The sequence below is a fragment of the Protopterus annectens genome, chromosome 8.part1 (assembly GCF_019279795.1).
Source record: "Protopterus annectens isolate FY-2018-M chromosome 8.part1, PAN1.0, whole genome shotgun sequence".
Taxonomy (NCBI): Eukaryota; Metazoa; Chordata; order Ceratodontiformes; family Protopteridae; genus Protopterus; species Protopterus annectens.
This window is the reverse complement of record NC_056742.1, coordinates 322,762,540-322,784,659: the sequence shown is the minus strand read 5'-3', so window position 1 is coordinate 322,784,659 and position 22,120 is coordinate 322,762,540.

Sequence of the window (22,120 nt, the reverse complement as noted above, 5' to 3'; positions counted from 1 at the left end):
CAATGGCAGGCAGAAGACAACATGGCCAGTGAGTAGTGGTTGCTAAGGGGGGAGGCTCAGTGTGAGACATGTAACTATGCATTAGCAGGCAATCCTATGCAAATGAGGAGAATGATAGTGAATCCCAGACTCCCCCAGCATGCTAGTCAAGTCCCAACAGTGTAGGAGCAGGAATAGCTTGGTGCAAGCCTAGGAGTTAGCTGACATCATAGGGGTGTGTGTCAGGCATACTGTAAGTGGACTGGAGCCCTGTGGCTCAGGTTTGCTCCTAGCTAAGCACAGCTAAGCAAGGGGGTGTGTCTGAGTCTGCCTAGCCCTCTTTACATTGCCTAATCGGTTGTGCGCACCACGCACCGGGTTTTAAAAGAAAAAAAAAAGGTAAACCAGGAAATAGCAGCTCTGCGCACATTTGACTGCTATGTTTGCTCGGCGTGCCCCTGGGCTTAAACAGGAAGGCAATGGGAAGGGAAAACAGCAGTAGGAAGTTAATCAAGGAGAACTAGCATAGCTGGCAGGTGAAATCTATCAGAATCAGCCAATTACACAGGCAGCAGACCAGCCCAGCCCAGAACACTACTATAAACTATGCAAACACCTTCCACTCTGTTTTTTTCCATACTCTAAACCACCAGTGTATACAAGCGGGGAAGTTTTAACAGACAAAACAACAAAATAATAGGGGCTGCAATAGCTATCATACAACTTGTGGAATAGGCTGAGGGTGGTGAGGATGTGAATGCTGCCAACCAACCCATAGTGAGGATATGGAGAAAAGTGTACAGACCCAGGGTAACCTACCAGGAGCTACATGAGTTGGAGATAGTGGAGCTGTATCGGGTGGTCAGAGACCTCCTACAGCAAATTGTTGAGCTGTGCCGGCCACACCTGACACACAGAACTAACAGAGGGGAACCCATCCCAGTGGATACCAAGGTATGTGTAGGCCTATGAACACTAGCTACAGGCACCTTCCAAAGGCCAACTGGGGATATGATGAGGATCTCACAGGCATCAGCATCCAGGGTACACCACCATTTCCTAGATGTCATGTCAGCACATGCCGGTGAACATGTACATTTCCCCAACACCCGTGAGGCGCTGGCCAGCAATATGCAACTGTTCCACCAAATAGCAGAATACCCTGAGGTAGTGGGTACTATAGACTGCATGCACATATGCATCAAAGCACCAGCCGGTGAGCGGGGTTGCATCTATGTCAACCACAAGGGTTTCCCCTCCATCAACTGCCAGGTCATGTGCGATGCCCATGGCATAATAATGAATGTGTGTGCTGGCTGCCCTGGAAACTATCACGATTCCCACATCTGGCATCTGACACAGCTGTACCAGAGATTTGCCAGTGGGGACATCCCTCATGGTCACCTAGTGGGGGATGCTGGATACACACTGGAGCCCTGACTGATGACACCCATCAGAAATGCACACACACCCAAAGAAGAACTCCATAATAAGGCACACGCACAGACCAGGATTATAATAGAGGGTGTGTTTGGGATGCTCAAGTCACGGTTCCAGTGACTGGACACATCCGGTGGAGCCGTGCAGTACTCACCAGCTACATGTACCCAAATTGTCATCATATGTGCCATGCTACACAATATGATCCTGCAGAAACAACTGCAGCAGGAGCAGCATGGGACACGGCCACACAGCCCCCCCCCCCACCATTGCCAAGGCCTGCACAGGCACAGAGTGACTCAAAGAAGGAACAACCTGAGCCTTCCCCAGTAGGCAGAGGGAATGATAGTGAATCCCATAGGTGTATGTTCTGGCCTTGGCAAAGAAGCAATGCATAGCACATACACTGACACAGGAGGGACCCAGGGAATAACACCTCTCTCTGAGTCTCACATACAGTAAAAGGGATGCCAAACATGACACTATCTGTGCTCAGCCATGTGTAGGAAGTGTACTATGTGCATCCGACCTAGGCAGCCCTGCAGCACCACCCTCAATAATGGGACACCCACAAGGTAAGTGACTCATGCATGCCAGTCAGGGAGGTTCACATACCCAACAACAGTCACAGCCAGCAGGACAGGTGTAGACAAATACAAAGAAAGGCTATGCTATGGCCTCTGAATGATGCCTATGGGTAACCTCCCCCTAGGCCTACACAGGTCAGGCAGTGGGATTTTAGTACTGAAGGGTAGAAAGTCAGAAACTAATATGTAGGTCAATCAAAGCTAAGACCTGTAGTACACTGATATACCTCTAGTCAGCATGATAGGTTAGAATACAGAATGAAATGGAGTACCTGACATACCAGTACAGTCATAGCAGATGTGTACAAGTGTCAGGTGTGCCCCCCCATCCTATGTAGAAATGTCATAACAGTCAGGTGTCCCCCCCCAATCCTGTGTAGAAATGTAGTAACAGTCAGGTGTGCCTCCCCAATCCTTTGTAAAAATGTAGAAATAGTCAGGTGTGCCCCCCACAATCCTGTGAAGAAATGTAGAAATAGTCAGGTGTGCTCCCCCCATCCTGTGTAGAAATGTAGAAACAATCAGGTGTGCCCCCCCCAATCCTGTGAAGAAATATAGAAATAGTCAGGTGTACTTCCCCCCATCCTGTGTAGAAATGTAGAAACAGTCAGGTGTGTTTCCACCAACCCTACCTACTTAAGTAGTAATGGTCCAGTGTGCCCCCTCCATCCTGTGTAGAAATGTAGAAATAGTCAGATGTGCCCCCCAATCCTGTGTAGGAATGTAGAAACAGTCAGTTGTGCTCCCCCCAACCCTATGTATGTATGTATGTATGTAGTAATGGTCAGGTGTACCCACCCACAACCCTATGTCAAAATGTAGGAACATGTATGTGTAGGTATAATACCAGTGAAGCACAGATGCACAAAGGTGGCCAAGGTAGCAGGATAGGTAGTAGCATCTGCACAATATGCAGGTATGTGTGTGTTAGGTTGGTGTGTGTTTCATATTGTGTGAGAGTGGTCGGTATGTATGCATGTTGAGGTAAGAGATGGTGGCCATTGCCCACTAACACTGATGATAGGGACATGTCCTCACAACTGCAGTGATAAACACAGTACCCACCAGTATAACACAAGCTAGCAGTAATCCATTGCAAATGTATGCCAGTAATATGTGTCACTATCTGAAAGACTGACATGGCATGGCTGTTGGGCTACATATACAAGCAGTACACATGGGAAAATACCCCAGACATACAGTATATATTGTGTCACTGTGAAATGGGCACACCCTTGGAATAGTACAAACAGGTATGCATCACATTATCTGGTCCTATAGTAGGGGATACCGGTGTTGTCTGCGGTAGGACTGATGTAGTGGGAAACAGCTGATGCACCTGCACATGCAAGCATAACTGGAATGCCCAATGCATATCTGTGTGTCAGATGCAAGTAGTGTCCATAGCACACATGCACCCTGGTCACGCAAACACCACCCACACGTACCTCCCTGGTTGTACCCCTGCTGTGGAGAATGGGTACAATATGACCCCAGCTGTATATGGCAATAGCAAAAGAATGCAGCATGCAGTGCAGGTGTCCCATGCAGGTGTATCACCAGCTGTAGGTAGCACCCTGCCAGCACCCACACCACCAATCAGAACTGATAGAAGGTATTGACATGAACACCTAGCACACCTACCCTGTCACCCCAGGGGAACATACTGTATGGCAGTCTGAGACTGTAGGACAGACAAAATGCAATGGCCTGCCACATCTAGCCCACATCAACAGCCAATGGCCCACAGGCCTCTGACAATGGCATGTGTCTCACACGTACTGCCAATGCATGTTATGTCATGGACACCCAGTTAACAACACAAAACACTCCACATATGCCATATGCAAGGCCATGTGGACAAACAACAGTGATATGTCCACCATGTCCCACTGTATGAACTGTCAAACAACACCAACACACAGCCATGATGGGGTGATAACCATAGGGAAAGTATCAGAGAATGTATGCATAATGTAAGGAAGAGGAGAGAATAACTGAGGGGGGGGGGGAGCATGGCCAGCATGGAATGTGCACGGTCCGACACAAAGCTGTGTGCACACACTATCCCTGGCTGTAAAAACATAAATGGATGCCTACATACCTGCCTGTACACCACAATAGGGGTAATGTCCTGACTCATGGCCCTTGCCTCTGGGTAACCTGTGCGAATCTGTACAGCTCTAAGGTATTGCCACAGCAATATAAGGCTATACTGTCATGTTGCTGGATGTACATGATGGGATCCCCTGCCAGCACTGTACCAAGGTGCTGAACCAGATACACAGACCTAGCAGCAAGTGTCTGCAGCACCCCCTCCAGGATGGCATTACCTACCATGAATATGTAGGTGTCTGCCCACAATACCGCACACAGCTGCAGTCACCCTTGTTCCCCAAGGCATCACTGTGAGCAGGAATGTCCACCTGACAGTACATGAGGACAGAAAACATCACAGTGTATAACAGTACACATGTCTGAATATCTCTGCTAATAGCAATACCATGTAGCTGAAGCAGCACAGACACAATCACCTACAGTGCATACTATCCCCTGCACACGTTGTCCCCATATTGCCAAATGATCAACGGATACCCTGCAGAAACAGTTTGCTACTTGTAGGTGTACAACACAAAGGTCTGCACTGGAGTACAAACTACCTGGAATCGATCCACACATGCAGTACAGACGGGCATACTGGGCATGATCACACACTTACAGAAATGAAGGCAATGTCAGACAGAAACATACTGAAAGGTCATAATGGGCATGCTCACACACTTACACACATGAAGCCCATGTCTGCAAACAACAGTGGACCAAACATATCTGGCAGTTGCAGATGTTAATGCAGACACTCCTCAGTATGCACCACTCATGCTTTGCACACACATTGGATAGGAATACAGACATATATCCAAGTACAACACACTATAATAATTCAAAAGTAGACGTACATAGATGTGTAGAAGAGAGTTACAGCAACAAGGAGTCATCCAGGCCTGTCCTACCCAGCACACAGCCAAATGGCTACAACCACATGAGGTTCAGATGTCACTCACTGTAGATATTAGCCAACGGTATCTGTCAGCAGTACCAACTATGTGGTGCAGGTGCTAGCTGTGCAACATGACTGTACAAGGAAGTAGTCATCTAGCAGCTGTATACACGTACCTGTGGAATATGGCCCTGCATGTGCCCACATGTGGTGTGTCAACCCCTAGATGAATGGGTTATGGCCCATGCACACACACACTGGCCTCCCCAAAACCCTACTATGACAAGCCTACTGAGGTCATCCACTGTGAAATACAGCTTTGGGAAGGCTGTAGCCCAGTAATCTCCGTGGCGCATCCTATAACTGCGTATTGCTGTAGTGTGATAAAATAGTTAGGTAGGAGTTCTAATCCCAGACTTGGCCACTATGTGTGCGTATCTGTCTGTCTTTGTGTAGAGGGCAATGCTTTTTAGGTTAGTCACACTCCCTACAATTTAAATACCCTACTTTGGCAAGGCTGCTGATGTCATCCACCCTGAAATACACCTTTGAGAAGCCTGTAGCCCAGTAATCTCCGTGGTGCAACCTATAACTGCATACTGCTGTAGTGTGATAAAATAGTTAGGTAGGAGTTTTAATCCCAGACTTGGCAACTGTGTGTGTGTGTGTGTGTGTGTGTGTGTGTGTGTGTGTGTGTGTGTGTGTGTGTGTGTGTGTGTCTGTTTCAGACTGTGTAGAGAGCAATGCTTTTAGGCTAGTCACACTTCCTACAATTCAAATGCCCTACTTTGGCAAGGCTGCTGATGTCATCAACCTTGAAATACACCTTTGGGGTGGTTGTAGCCCAGTAATCTCTGTGCTGTGTCCTATAACTGCATACTGCTGTAGTGTGATAAAATAATTAGGTAAAAGTTCTAATCCCAGACTTGGCAACTGTGTGTGTGTGTGTGTGTGTGTGTGTGTGTGTGTGTGTGTGTGTGTGTGTGTGTGTGTGTGTGTGTGTGTGTGTGTGTGTGTGTGTGTGTGTGTATCTGTTTCAGACTGTGTAGAGAGCAATGCTTTTTAGGCTAGTCACACTCACTACACTTCAAATGCCCTACTTTGGCAATCCTGCTGATGTCATTCACTGTGAAATACACCTTTGGGGAAGGAGTACTCCAGTTATCCCTATGGTGCATGATATAGAACTATGGTAGGGGTCTATCCCCATACATGGCAGTTGTGGATGTTTTGTGTGTGTTTCTATGTCTGTGTAGGGAGCAATGCATTTTAGGCTGGTCACACTCACTACACTTCAAATGCCCTACTTTGCAATCCTGCTGATGTCATTAACTGTGAAATACACATTTGGGAAGGAGTACTCCAGTAATCTCTGTGGCACATCTTATAACTGCGTAGTGCTGTAGTGTAATAAACTAGTTAGGTATGTCATTCTAATCCCAGACATGACAGGTGTGTGCATGTGTGTGTGTGTCTGTCTTTGTAATTCATATACTGTGTGGAGGTGGCTGTGTGTGTGTGTAACAACTGGAGTCAATGAAGAGCAGATTTTGCAAATCTCTTATATGGTGTCCCTAGTATATATCACAATGTCCACCATACAGGGATAACAGATGGAAATAGCTGAGAGGCTGGGGTGCATATCCATACCCCTACATTTGTCATCAATACCAGGCGAACAAAGTGAGCGACCCTAGTATTACCCAGAGAACACTCTTAAACCATGTCTCATGCACACACACACTTGCCTAGGCAACAGCCTCTATGTTGTTAGTACCCTGCATATTGCCCACTGATAGTAACCATGGTGTGATTGCAGTGGGCTACAGTGGGCATGGCACCTCAACCACCAGTCCAATAGGCACGTACATGCCAACAGTGCACCTTCCCCATGTTCCCCACTGGACACCTGCAACACCTGTGGTGCCTTCAAATGTGACCCACAAAGGACATATTATGCCTGAAATCATGCCCTGAATGGACAGATGCCACTGACACCAGGGAATACCAATATCATGCTATCAATGTAGGTGCTGGGTCAACCTGCCTTCTATTAACAGTTCCTGTCACATGAGGCCAGGACTGGCACATCTAATGATAACAATCTGTGTACACAACATGGGCCAGACACCCCAGGAACAGTTCCACATGTCACTGTACATGCATGTGGGAGGTGTGCACATCCCAGACACCGTCCATGTCATGGACTAAGGAACACATACATGGCAAGCAATGTACAGCATTGGCCACACACAATAGTCACTCAGGTGACTGGATGGTGAATACAATACCCACCTGTGTGGTCAGATCCAGACACTGCACCCCTGAGCCACAATGAAGACCAATGTCATGTGGCCTGATGCTGAGGTATACCCATCACCTAGCCTTGTATAACTCTCTGGCACAGTCAACCACTACACACCCATGCAGCACTGCACCCATGCATGTCATTACTGGCACCCTGTGTCTGTGTGTGTGTTGTATGATGTGTATGACCACAATCACACTCACTACAACCCCCATTGGCATACTGAAGTATGCTGTTTGATATCAGACACCTCCACATATCCTTTGCCCATATAACCTCCATAAGACTCCTGTGGTGCATGTGATACCTGCACTGTAATGTGTTGTGACAATCTCACTAGTGATGATTTGTATTCCTGGCCCTGCCAAGTGTGTCAGTGTGTGTGCATCCATGTGAAAGTGTGGCTGTGTTGATGCTGGCACCTGTTCATGTGGATAGGCACGTGTACTACACCTACCATATAGCTACCATATCCCTGTTGCAAATGTCACTCACCATCACATATACGTTTTGAGGTCTCCTCAACATGTAACCTATGTGGTGCATCCAATAACTGCATAGACATATGATAACACTACATAGTCGTCAGGGGTTTGCTGCCCTGTACTGGTAGGTGTGTGACACAAACATGCTTATGATTTACTCTCCCACCCCTCCCTGACTATTCCTTCCCTCTGTCTGCCTCTCTCACTCCCTCTCTGGTGGATGTGGAGACTTATATCTGCTGTGCTTAGGCAGCAACATGTGTATTTTAAGTGTTGCTCATGATCAGCTGATAGCCTTTGCATGAATTGCAGCCCTCCTCTAGCTGATTGCATGTGGAACAGCTGTGGTAAAATTCCCATAGCCAATTGCATGGAAACACACTCCAATATCTAGGAACATCATGTTGGTGTTGGGCCTTTACATTCACTGTGAGCAGGAACTTGATCCGTTGTTTGGCAAACAGCATCTCAGATGGATTGGGGATCTACTTCTAACAACATACACTGTGGAAACAGGGCAACACACAGGAGGGTGATGTGCCTGATCTTACTACTGACTGTAAGTCCTGCTATACTGCATTTTGAGTAATGTTGGTGTAGCAGGGTGTGTGTGGATATGGCTGCCCTACATGTTTTAATAGCTGCCATATCAGTGCTATGTTTATGAGGAAACCTCCATCTGTAGGGTCTTCTGCAGACTGGGCAGTGTGTGATGCCTTTTGTTTCATGTGTTACCCACAGAGCACCTGTCTGTGAACTGCAGAAGGTAGTGTGAGGATTGCAGTCTGTAGATGGTGACAGCTGTGAGAGTTACTGACTTCATATCTCTCATAAGACATATGTTGCAACAAACCCTGCTACAACAGTAAATGCATGAGTGTATCACAGCAACATGTCAATATTGGCCCTGTGTATGTGCCTCCAGCCACAACTCTGTCACCCTTTGTATATATGTCATGCAGTAAGAGGTGCATATGTGCTGTACACCATAATTAGTGTCATCATAGCTGAAAACAAGCCAGTGAGATATCAGACTGCTACACGTTATGTGTAGTAGGGGTTACTATTTATGACATAACCTGGACATTCTGTGGTTGTGTGTACAGTACTGAGGTCTGTGTACTCATGGTGATTGTCGACACTGTCTGTATTGTTCATAGGTACTTTAGCCTGTGTACAAACTGTGGTAGATGTCATTGTTCGTGGTTCTGTTCTATCTGATGTTACATGCTGCTCCACTGTATGTTACCCTATCAGCTTACACGTTTATAGGGCCATACCACAGTCAGGCTTTGGACAACACTGTGGAGCGGCCCAGTATATGTGGGGTTAGTGTGTGAGTGGCACATATGAGGATGGTGTTGCACAGATAGTCCATATACTGTAGCTTATCATATGTTGTTGTGGCTGTGTTCACATTGGTTGTGGTTATGTACTTTCACACAGGTGTATCATACTCTGTGCTGTGACATGTCTGTAGAGCCTGCTATACATGCTGGTACATGTGCATTTCCCCATAGGAAGTGTAGGCCAGTGTTGAGCCAGTCTGCCTGTAGCCTGCACAGTTCATTTTTACATGCCAAGCAGCTTAGTGTACTTACTCAGTGAGATGTCATGTCCAGATACTTGCCAGATGTACTGCTGCTGGCCAACCATAACAGTCATGTATGTCAGACAGAGCAGTGGGATGCTGTACAGATGTATGTCAATATCTAGTAGCTAGTATGTGGCCATGGCACCTCCGTACCAGTGGTTATCATGTGTCAGGACAGACAGGGGTGTGTGAATGCATAACCTATGGGGGAAAATGTGTACTAGTAGTTACGTGTTATACCCATCTACATAGCTGTTAACATACACATTGTCAGGCTTGGTCCACATGTCTTGCACTAAGGGGTTCTGTATATACCTCTGGACTATCCAGAGTGTGTCAGACTGTCCACATATATTGGCCAATATCTCTGCTGTAGTCCACAGGAGCATTACGTGCTAGAAGTGGTACTGTCCTATGATGTCCTTAGGATGTCTGTCAGTAGCCAATGGTATAATATAATGATATAAGCAGATATGACCACACACACACACCATGTCTATGCTGCTTTAAGGTATCTGGATGCACATTACCATACAATCCACCTTGGGTAAATGCAGGCATACTGCCTCCTGACATACAGACTGTTCTGTCTGTCAGTGTGCTTGTGATGGTGCCAGTTATGCCTTGTTATGTAACAGTTACATCCCATTGTGTCGACTGAGCTCTTTACCCCCTAGGGACTGTGTACAGAGTGTAGATAGAGGCTGATGAACTATACATCTGCATTACTTACTGTTGATTGTTTGGTATCCTGTGGCCCAGTCTGTCTTTACTATTGTACTACTTGAAGGCCTCGGCCTGGACGGCAACATTTGTAAACCTTTCCGGACTACTGTATTAGTATAACTGCTTCACAGTTGCATTACTCTGTTTATATGGATGCCAGTGTCTAAACAGCTATGTGATATGGCATATACAACTTTAATAGTACACAAATAAAGCTTCCCCATTTATGCAAACCTGTGTGTGGTGTTATATACTTTGACCTCTCTGTGTGTATATGTTGTAGGCAATGATTGTCATTTGTATGGGTGGCTCATACAGTGTCCAGTTGTTAAGGTGGTAACTGTAGGCATAGTGGCTGTTCCATATTGTGTGAACCTTCTACATATGTATCTTACGATACATATCACTGCGTGTATATGTGTAGTTACATATATATTTATATATATGTATACATATATATGTATATCTGTATCTGCATATATGTGTCTGTGTATATGTATCCTAGGGATGTTGATAGCTACCACATTGTACATTCCCTATGGGAGCCAGACTATACCGCATCATATGTTACTGATACCAGCCTGGCATCATACAGGTGGGATGGAGTACTGTAAACATCTTGTGCTCATGTCATGTCAGAGCCTGGTTATGGGATCTGCAATAGTTGGTAGTGTATTGTAGGGCAGATGTGTTTGGCTGTGGGTGGGGTATACCTATTCATACAAGACATATGTTGATTCAGGCCTCTCAACCCCATTAACGGTGCATGTGGACATATATATTTTTGTTATGTCCCCATTGTTATCTACAGATGTATGTTCATATATACCTATATAGATATATATATATCTGCTTACAAATATATCACTTACTGTATATATACATATATATATATATATATATATATATATATATATATATAGATATATATATAGATATATCTATACATATAGATGTCAACATATATATCTATAGATGTATGGATTTGTGCATATATATATATATATATATATATATATATATATATATATATATATATATATATATATATATATATAGATGTTTATATGTATAGATATATGTGTGCTTATATATGTATATATATATATATATATATATATATATCTACATATATAGATATGTTTTATCTGTTTAGATATTAATATATATATATATATAGATGTTTATATGTATAGATATATGTGTGCTTATATATATATATATATATATATATATATATTTATACAGACACACACACACACACACACACACACACACACACACACACACACACACACACACACACACACACACACACACACACACACATCTACATGTTGGAATACATTCCCTGTTCTTTTGAATGACTGGGCTGGTTGATATGTTTGTATAAACATCAGGGTTATGTATATCTGACATGGCTTAGTGGTAAATCACTCTGGCTATGGTGTGCAGGGTCCTAGGTTCAAGCCTTGCAGAGGCTGTTTGTTTTGTTGCTGGGCAGAACAAGGGCAGTTGGGTACAGAGTGATTAAGGCACTTTTGAGCACTTGTAAAGGTTTGCACGGGTTTGTGCGGAGGTAAGCTCTGTTAAGTTCCGGTTACTGTTTCTTATATTCATTTAGCTTCTTAATTGCTTAACCTGTGTAGGCATTGCTTACCCCCATGCAAACAGGCTTAAATCTGCTTACTGCTGCTTAAAAGTGCTTACTCCCACTTACCCCCACACTAATTTCTTTAAAAGAAAAGAAAAATGGTTGGTAGGAAAGTGGTGAAAAGGGGGCACAAAGAGGGAAAGACAGTAAGGAAAATAGCTAGGGATGTGCAGGAAGGGTGTGGGGAAGGTCCATAGCTGCCCATTTCTTCTACAGCAACAGCTGTGCATATACACTGAATTTGGAGGTAGATTTGGACACTCAAACCCCTGGGAGAGGGGTGAGGACAACAATAATAAGTTATGATGCCAATTAGACCTGATTACATGTGTCCAGTGGACACGTGTGAAATGGACAGCTATGTATGGGGCGAGATTTTTTTTTTGGGAACAGATTTCACTTTTTTTATTTTATTTTTCAGGTGAGAGTGGGATGTTGGGGAGGGATAGCAGGTATATTTGAGGAGGTAGGTTAGGTAGGTTAACAGACAAGACAAACAAGACACATACAGGGGCGGTATGTGACACACATGGGGGGTAAACACCTTGATGGGGAGGGGTGTTGGGAAATCGGAAGCCCATGAGCCCCCTAGTGGAAACAGTGTGACCGAGGTACCCACCCATGAGCAGTCAACACTGCACCTTCACAGCCCCAAAAGTGGCTGTGCTGGGGGCTGAATTGCAGAGCCAGCCTGGCCCTCTATTCATGACACATGGCCCTTGAGCTGGCATAGCAGATCACCAAGCTGCTGGTTGAGCTCGCTATGCACCATGACCCGGACCTGGCGATGGGTGACAGGTTCCTGTCCGTGCCCACTCCCGGGGGTGGGAGGAAGGTGGTGCAGGACCAAAGGACATGGAGGTCCGAGGTTGGGCACCAGACATGCTAGTGCCTGGTGCCACGGGCAGCTGAATTGAGACAGGTGGGTCCGCTGGGACCGGCCTTCCCAAGCGTGCTATAGTGTTTAGATTTTGTCATCATATGTGGGTTAGTAATAGTCAACACATTCCAGGGTTACGTATAACAGCATGCATAAATATTCCCATTATCCCAGACACCAGACACGGAACAGTTGCATAGCAAACAGAACACATATATGTGACCACTGTGATAATAAGAACAGCAAGCAGGTACAATGATTACACCATGCCACCAATGTTGGAATAATTCAATATAGCACATGCATGGGAACAATTAAGATATTTATCAAACAATTGGACATTATCAGAACATTGGAGTCATTACAGTCATTACATACCATTTGGGGTGGGTATGTTGTTTATTGTTGGAGATATGGTGGGGGGGAGATGTCAATTAACAATTAGAATATTCCTGTAGTTCACATTACTTTCCTAGTCAGTGCTGTTATCTGTACCTTACAAGTCTTACTACACTACCCTGTAGCCTTAGGTTGGACAGTGATATGGCTGTCATCATTGTTATACCTGAACTGGTTTTACCTGCAGTATATACCTCTTACCTGGTATATCTGTGGAGGGAATGTTTATTAACACTAACTGTTTCTACACATGCTCCCAGATTCCAGGTTGATGTTGTGCACATAGCTATGCAACTCTTTCTGCACAGACTCTGGCCATGTGTTGACCACATGCAGGTGTACCGGGACATATCTAGAGTATTACCCTCTTCAACCTTTAGTGACTTGACACACACATACATATACATGCTTTCCTACACAGTTATATTATGCAGCACAGTGTGGGTGACAGTGATCAGTGATACTTTATTATTCAGAGAAACTGCAACACTCACAATTCCCTACAATACCAGAGTAAACAGTACCAATACAGGGTATAATGTTTTTTATTTCTCAGCACAGTCTTCGTATCAAACGTACCTGTGGGAGAAATGTTTGTTAGCACTACCTGAATGTTGCCACTCAAAGTTCCAAATTATACATTAGTATTATGCACATATATCTCACTCTGTTACTCTACACACTTTGGTCTCAGCTTGACAACATGGGGGTGTAGATGGGACATACTTGGCTTATTACTCTCCTAACAGTTTTGGGAGTTGCTACAGTGACAGGTTTGTTCTCATAGATGTTTGACCATCACTTGTATTCCCTGTTTGCTGGCTAAACATCTGGGATCATCCCACAGACCTACCAAGGGGACAGGGGGACAGGCAGCAGATATGGGCCCATATACTGGACATTCTGGTCTTATCTGTACAGTTGTGGGGTATGATTCTGTATGCAGCCTACTTCCACTCCCAGGATTCAGACGATGGCTGTGTCTGCTACAAATTAAACACTGTCCATCAGAGTTGTGTGTGCTATATAGATATTGCTGTATATCTCCTATCTGCTTTCTGTGTTATACTTTTCCTGTGCTTTTGCATTCTGACCTTGTATTACAACACTCTTATACAAAATTTTCTAGACAGTTATATTTTGTAGGACAGTGTGGGTGACAGTGATGAGTAATACCTCATTATTAAGAGCAACTGCATCACTCACAATGCCATACAATACCAATGTAAACAGTAGCAGTACAGGGTATCATCTTGTATTTCTGGGCACAGTGTTGATATCTGACAGACCTGTATGACAAATGTTTGTTAGCACTACCTGAATGTTGCCACACACAGTCCAGATTCCACATTAGTATTATGCACATACATCTCACTCTGTTACTGTACACACTCTGGCCACAGCTTGACAAGATGGGGGTATAAATGAGACATACGTGGCTTCTTACTCTCATAAGGTTTTGGGGAATTGCTAGTGTGCCAGCTTTGTTCTGATAGATGTGTGTCAATCAGTTGTATTTCCTGTTTGCTGCCTATACGTCTGGGATCATCCCACTGATTTCCCAGGGTAACAAGTTGACAGGCAACAGATATGGGCCACTCTACTGGACATTCTGCACAGTTGTGGGGTATGATTCTGTATGCCGACTAGTACCACTGGCAGGATTCAAGCCATGGCTGTGTGTGCTAAACAAAAACTGTTCACATATCAGTTGCATGTGCTATTTGGATTTTGTTGTCTGCCTCTTCCCTGTTTTCTATGTGTCTCTCAGTTGTACTAAATGGCCTCTGGGGATTACACCAATCATATACAGGCATTCCTACACATTCTATTTATGGTGCACGATGTGGGTAACAGTGCTTTTTACAACAGTACTATTACGTGAATGCAAATCTACATTACCATATGATACCAGAGTATATACATGCAGTCCAGCAGTTAGACCTTTATTGTCAGGCTATTACGCTTTTATTTACATACATACTATGTGAGTCTTTTTCTGCCATATTCTCTAGTGTATGCAGCACTTGTCTTATACAATACAGGTTTTATACAGGCAATTAATTCACTAATACTTTTAGATTTATTTCCTATGACAGTACATGCAAGGGCTTTACTGACCTGCCTCGCATCGCAACCTATCTAGGTGACTGCCATGGGCCTCCTGGTTCGTGGCCAGCTTGATTGCAGCTGTGGAGGGCATAAGAGGAATATTTAGCCATACCTATCCATGATATACATGAGCTGGCAATTATTACACACTTAGTGGGGTGATACTTACACACAGCTGGGACATCCCCTGCCGTTCTAGCCTCTTGGATCAACTACTCCAAGAGGTCCCCCTTACATTGCTTCAGGTTGGCATAGTGGTGCCTGACCTGCTCACCAGTTCAGAGTATGCCAGTGGCACTGGTGAGATCACGGGTGAGATGGTCCGAGGCATCCACCTTATATTGGGAGCCCTGGTACTGGCCCTGCAAAAGTCTCTGTTCATGGTCTTTGACAAGGAGTCTTGTCATGACTCTGGACTCCTGGATGCACCAGCATCCCCCTTATGACACTTCAGGTCAGCATAGTGATGCCTGACCTGCTCACCAGTTTGGGGTATGCCAGTGGCACTGGTGAGGTCATGGGTGAGATGGTCCCAGGCATTTGCCTTATATTGGGAGCCCTGGTACCGGCCCCGCAGCAGTCCCTGTTCATGGTCTTTGACAAGGAGTCCTGCCATGACTCTGGACTCCTGGATGCACCAGCGCTGCACCCAAAAGCGTACACCCTCTCCCCTTCTTGACATAGTGTCTGCAAGGAAAGCTACAACTAGTTATGAGATGTATTCCTGCCTCTTGGACTTAAGTAGGGCCGATTTCCCACACTTTTTCGTTATTGGCCAGTTTTGAAAAGGCTAAGCTATGGGCAAACCTGCTTACCTAACGTTGGCATTGTTTAAAGGGATATAACACTGGGCACATTGAGTTAGCTGGCCTACACATTGCTTACACATTCTAAGCTGGCCTGTGCAATGCTTAGTGTTGCTTACATTTGACTTTGCATTATATTTCCTTTTTGGCATATGATTTATTATTCATTACATCTTATATGTATGCCTGGTGTCCATGATTCATGTGTACATACACTGTATGGGGTCCTTGTGTTTTACTGGAGACTTCAACACTCTATTACAATTACACCTGACTTCTGGGCTTACTGCTATACTCCAGTTCACATATTTATGTTATGTAGTGGGTTATGGGACATATGTCTATATACTGATTCCTTTCACAGGTTCAGTTTGAGTTTACTATAGTGAAGACTTATTTGCTGATACCTCATTCTTCTGTACTACTGTGATGGCTTGGTGGTTATCTACTGTGACTATAGTGTATAGGGTCCTAGGTTCAAGACCAGCAAGGATTTTTTTTGGTGATGGGCAGAACAAGGGCCGTTGGATACAGAGTGATTAAGGCACTTTTGAGCATTTGTAAATGGGTTTGCGTGGGTTTGCCCGAGAGTAAACAATGCTAACCACCAGTTACATATGCTTACAGAGAGTTAGCTTCAAAATTGCTTAACCTGTGTGCGCATTGCTTAACCTTGCGCAAACAGGCTTAAACTCGCTTACTAGTGCTTAAATATGCTTACTACTGCTTATTGGTGCTTAAACCTGCTTACTAGTGCTTTATTCATTATGAGACTGACAACTCACATGTGCATTTACAGCAGTACTCCAGTTCACAAATATATGCTATTTAGTGGGTTATGCAACAAAAATATTGGTCATAATGTGCTTTGCCATGGAAAGTGGAATGTGCTGCAGTGGGAAGCGAACAGGGAATGACTGCTCGTAAGGTGAATGCTCTGCCCACTACACTATGGCTATGCTGCTTCATTTGCATATATCTTCCTTGTTATCCTCTTCAGCCATTTAAGCTGCATTAGCCGTAGCTAAGTGATGGGCACACCTGCGCACCTACAATTAGCTTTAATCGGATTTTTTAAAAAAAATAAAAAAAATACAGGTTTATTAATTTTATTTGTATTTACTTGCTGTTGTACACCAGGGGGAATGTTGGTGAAGATATGCGGACACATATGAGCGGTTTCGCTAATTTCTTGGGCCTTTCTGCTGTTCTTCATTGCGGGGGCATGTATATTCTGTGAGCTCTGCTCTCAGACATGCCCCCTGCACTCTTACACGCTCTGTGTAAGATTAGGAGCTCAGGCAGCATGCCTCATTAATATGCATGGCTTGCTGTCACCTGCTCCTAAACGGCTGGTTCTATGCAGGACTAAGCTAGTCCTGTATGGCAGGTTGGTAAATACGGGGGTAAGATTATGTCAGTATGGTTTGTTTTCATTTATATAAATATGTGATTGCCTATGTCAACATGACAATTTAAAAAGCTGTTCCTGTTTAAAAAAATAATATAATAAAATCATATATTATTAGAAAATGGATAAGAATCAGTAAGCACTTTCATCTCTTATACTATTTCTTGAGACTTCATCAGACTTACTATTAAATTGCAAAACATCCTTTATATACAGCATAACCAAGATCCCACAATGTTTAAACAATCACACTTATAAAAACATTCATAACTACTCTTAAATATAATTCAGTAATATGTTGCATGAAATGTCAACTGTCTGGTGTTCTATTCTTTAGCATGCTTTTAAAATCAATATAAAAACAACCACTCTGTAGCCAAATTCCTACAACCCGGATAGAAACTGTTTCATTCAAACCTTTAAAATGTCCAAGTATAAAAATATCCAATACAATCCAAATAGGTCAAGCGCTTTCGTCATCAGACTTCATCAGAACATTTTATCATTGCTTTCCTACAGTTTTATACAAGAAGCTGTCTCCATTAATCAACAATAATTAGTTCTTAAAGTGGAAGTACCTAGGTATAATAACATTCAAACAATAAAATGTACCTTAAAAAAGAGAAAATATGTGCAAATGTAACTTTTCTTAAAAGGAAGTAAAAAAATTGAAGAAAGAGTTATAAAATATTTATAAGTACAAGCTTTTAAAGTTTAGATGCCCTAAACTTTAGTTCAGGTTTAATACTTATATGTTCATTAATACCTGGGGCTTCAGTAGCATTTAATTTAAATTGCCACCTTGCCTCTGCCCTAAGCAATTTGTTGGTCCAATCCCCACCCCTAATATTCTTACTAACTACTTCAAGGATACCGAATTGAAAAGAATGTGATGGGTTCATACTAATATGCTTAAAACGTGCATTGTTCTCATCCTTTTTTGTAATGCTATAACAGTGTTCATAAATCCTTCTGTTCAGTCTCCTTTCCGTCTTCCCCACATAAAAATATCCAGAGTCTTTACATATGGCAAGGTAAACCAAACCTGTTGTTGTACATGAACCTGTAGCGAAAAAAACTCAATTCAAAAAGGTCCCAATTTTACCTTGGTGGTATTATTAATGTACCTACAGTCGTCACAGGCCCCACACTTAGTTGTCCCTTTCATATTTCTTTTATTGATCGGATGTGGATTTTCCAATAAATGTTTTAGATTACTGTTAATCTTATAAGTGAAAAAAGGTTCACTACCAATAACCGTCAATAAATCTTTGTTCCCTTTAAACATGGTCCAGTTGTTTTTAATAATGTTTTTAACTCTGGTAGAAGTTTCAACATGAGTTAACACCATTGCCTGTGAAAAATCTTTTCCACCCTCCTGGACTTGGTCTACTGTGACTTCTGTAGCCCCAAGTAATGGTTTAAACCTAGAACCCCATTCACTGGTGACCTGGTCTCTAATTTGAGAAACAAATTCAATAGGGTATCCTCTAGCTATAAACATGTCCAATAGTCGTTGGGTTTTAATTTCTACCAACCGAAAATTAGAACACATTCTAACAACCCTAACCATTTGGCCCTTGACAATATTTCTCTTTACAAATAAAGGGTGACTACTTGTAAATTCTAAGTAGTCGTTAGAAAAGGTGGACTTCCTATATACACAGGATTGAAAACTGTTAGTATTTGAATCTTTAATCAGGTTCACATCTAAATAATGAATCTGCTTGTCACCACTTTGTGTCTTTTGGCTTTTCCCGGTTAGGGGTCGCCACAGCGGAACTCCGGTCCGCTAATGATTGGCAGTTGATTTTTACGTACCGGCTTGCCAGGCCTGACGCACAAACTTCAACGAAGGTATGCCCATTCACGCATATCTCCACGCAGAAGACACTCTAGCTGAGAATCAAACCGGACAGCGTCTTACTGTGAGGCGACAATGTTACCGCAACACATGTAAATTTAAAGTAATCACAAATCCCATTGAGATATTCCAGAAATTTTTCTTGTATCCCCCCTTTTTTCTATAATATAAATAGGTCATCTAAAAACCTCAAGTAAAGAAACCAAGACTCCTTAAAGGGTGTTTCTAGTAAAAAGGTGGTCTCCCAACGGTACATGACAAGGTTGGCAAAAATGGGCGCACAACTATTGCCCATTGCCACACCTTTTACTTGTCTGAAAAATTCTCCACCAAAACTAAAAAAGTTATTTTTCAAAATTAACTCTATAAGTTCCATTATAAAATTAATCATAACATTACTCAAATTGGTTTTTGCCACCAAAACTTCCTGGAATAATTCTAAACCCTCATTGTGTGGTATAGAGGTAATTAAATCTACCACATCAATTGTGGAGAAACACACATCGCTGTCATAGTAGTCATTTTTGACCCTCCTTAAAAAATCTCAGGAATCAGTTAAAATGTGGTCAATAGAGGTCAAAGCTTTTCTGACCATCCGGTCAACAAATACTGCCAATGGGTATGTGATACTATTATGACCTGAAATAATAAGTCTGTAAGGGGGGTTGGATAAATCTTTATGTGTCTTCGGAATCCCAAAGGCTATTGGAATGGTAGGAAACTCAATATTCAAAAAGTTAAAAACTTCTTCATTAATAGCCCCCTGGTACAATGAGTCTTCTAACATTAGTTTAATTTTCCTATGAGAAACATTAATCTCATTCCTTGAGACACATTCATATTTGGTTTCATCATTTAACATACAGGTAATCTTGTTATAATCTTCAGAATTTACTATAACCATACCCCCACCTTTGTCCGGCTTCATGAACCTTAAATTAACTTCACCCCTTAGTTTATCTAACAAAACCTTCGCAGTCTTGGAAAGGTTAAAAGTCTTAAGTCTATGTTCATTTAACACCCAGTAAATTTCCTGTGAACAAACATTTTCAGAAGAACTTAAAATAGGAAGCAGGGGTGGGTTATAACAGCTTTTCTTCCTAATATTTGTTTTCCCTTGTAGGATATCTCTGTTTTGTCCTTATACAGAAACTTTAGGTTCAATTTCCTTACAAAAATGTTTAATTCAGTTAAGGTATTACTCACATCTTCCTTAATTGAAGGTACAAATTTCATACCTTTCATTAATAAGTGGAATAAATCCTTACAAATCTCTACCCCTGCATAATTGTAAATATTAAATCCTCTGTAAGAAAAAACTAAGCCGTCACTATGGATGGTAATACTCTCATAATTAGGATCTCTAGAAAGATTGTACTTATAAATATTTTATAATTCTTTCTTCAATTTTTTACTTCCTTTTAAGAAAAGTTACATTTGTACATATTTTCTCTTTTTTAAGGTACATTTTATTGTTTGAATGCTATTATACCTAGGTACTTTCACTTTAAGAACTAATTATTGTTGATTAATGGAGACAGCTTCTTGTATAAAACTGTAAGAAAACAATGGTAAAATGTTTTGATGAAGTCTGATGACGAAAGCGCTTGACCTATTTGGATTGTATTGGATATTTTTATACTTGGACATTTTAAAGGTTTGAATAAAACAGTTTCTGTCCGGGTTGCAGGAATTTGGCTACAGAGTGGTTGTTTTTATATTTATTAGTGGCGTTTTCCACTCTTGCACCCTGTTTTTGTTCTTGGTGGATGCTTTTAAAATCAAATTCACAGTGAAACCAAAATAGGTGCAGGCATTCAACAGTACCTGTTACCAAACTTCACAGTATTCTAAAAGCATATCCATGTCCCCACTCCTAATATCCTTAGGGACAAAATCTGTACTGTAGCTCTGAACATAATGCTGTGTTTATACAAAGCAGTCATGTCATTCTTATGTAATTCTTTCTTTTAATGGCATAGATATGTTTGTAAATTCTACTTCTCAGCTTTATAGCTGTTTTTGCTATATAAAATATCACAACTCATGAACATAGCTGCATAAATGACGTAATCAGAATTACATGTGGTAAGCAGAAATATCACATCAATCAATTACCATGAATCCTGCCTAAATGGACTACTTTCACTGCCCCCATATAGCCACAATATGCAGCAAATAATTACTTTGACATGGCACCCTAAACAATCTAGTCCACAGTGACTATCTTCGACTTCAGTAGCAAGATTCCAAGATATTTCCAGCCAAGACTTTCACACCCTCATGAATGCTTACTACATTCATTGGCATATCCCTTATTTTAGGCCAGTGTTGTTCCTCACAAGTGCCCCCTTTCTGCTATATAGCATCTTTCTGGGTCATGTAGTTTGCTCACCACATTGAAACCAACCCCCATTAGATTAGCAGGGCAGCCCCTCTCTTTCTGACCTCTTGAAAATTAAGGCCCCATAGTTCATAACTACTACTTGCTAACTCTATATACTTCTCTTTGGATAGGTGTATTTCTTGTAGACACACAGTCTTTAGGAGTATCTTTTAGAATTTTACTGAGTTATCTAATGCACTGATAGGTAAGTAAATCAAACTCTGTGCTTTGTTAATCTGTTGAGCACATCTTACTCTTGCCCTATCTCTCTAGCCTCTTTCAGTGTTTCCTTACCCAACTCAAATGGTGGCTCACTTGCAACATCCTAAGTTGTAGTTCCTGAGGCCTTATTCCAGTAGTACACAATGTCTGGCCCTCGACGCAACACTATCCGGCCCCCAGAGAGTAACCAAAAATAAAAAAAGGTGAAAAAATGCCATACCTTACTCCAGTCACATAAACTTTCCAGTGCGTGCTTACTTACCTAATTG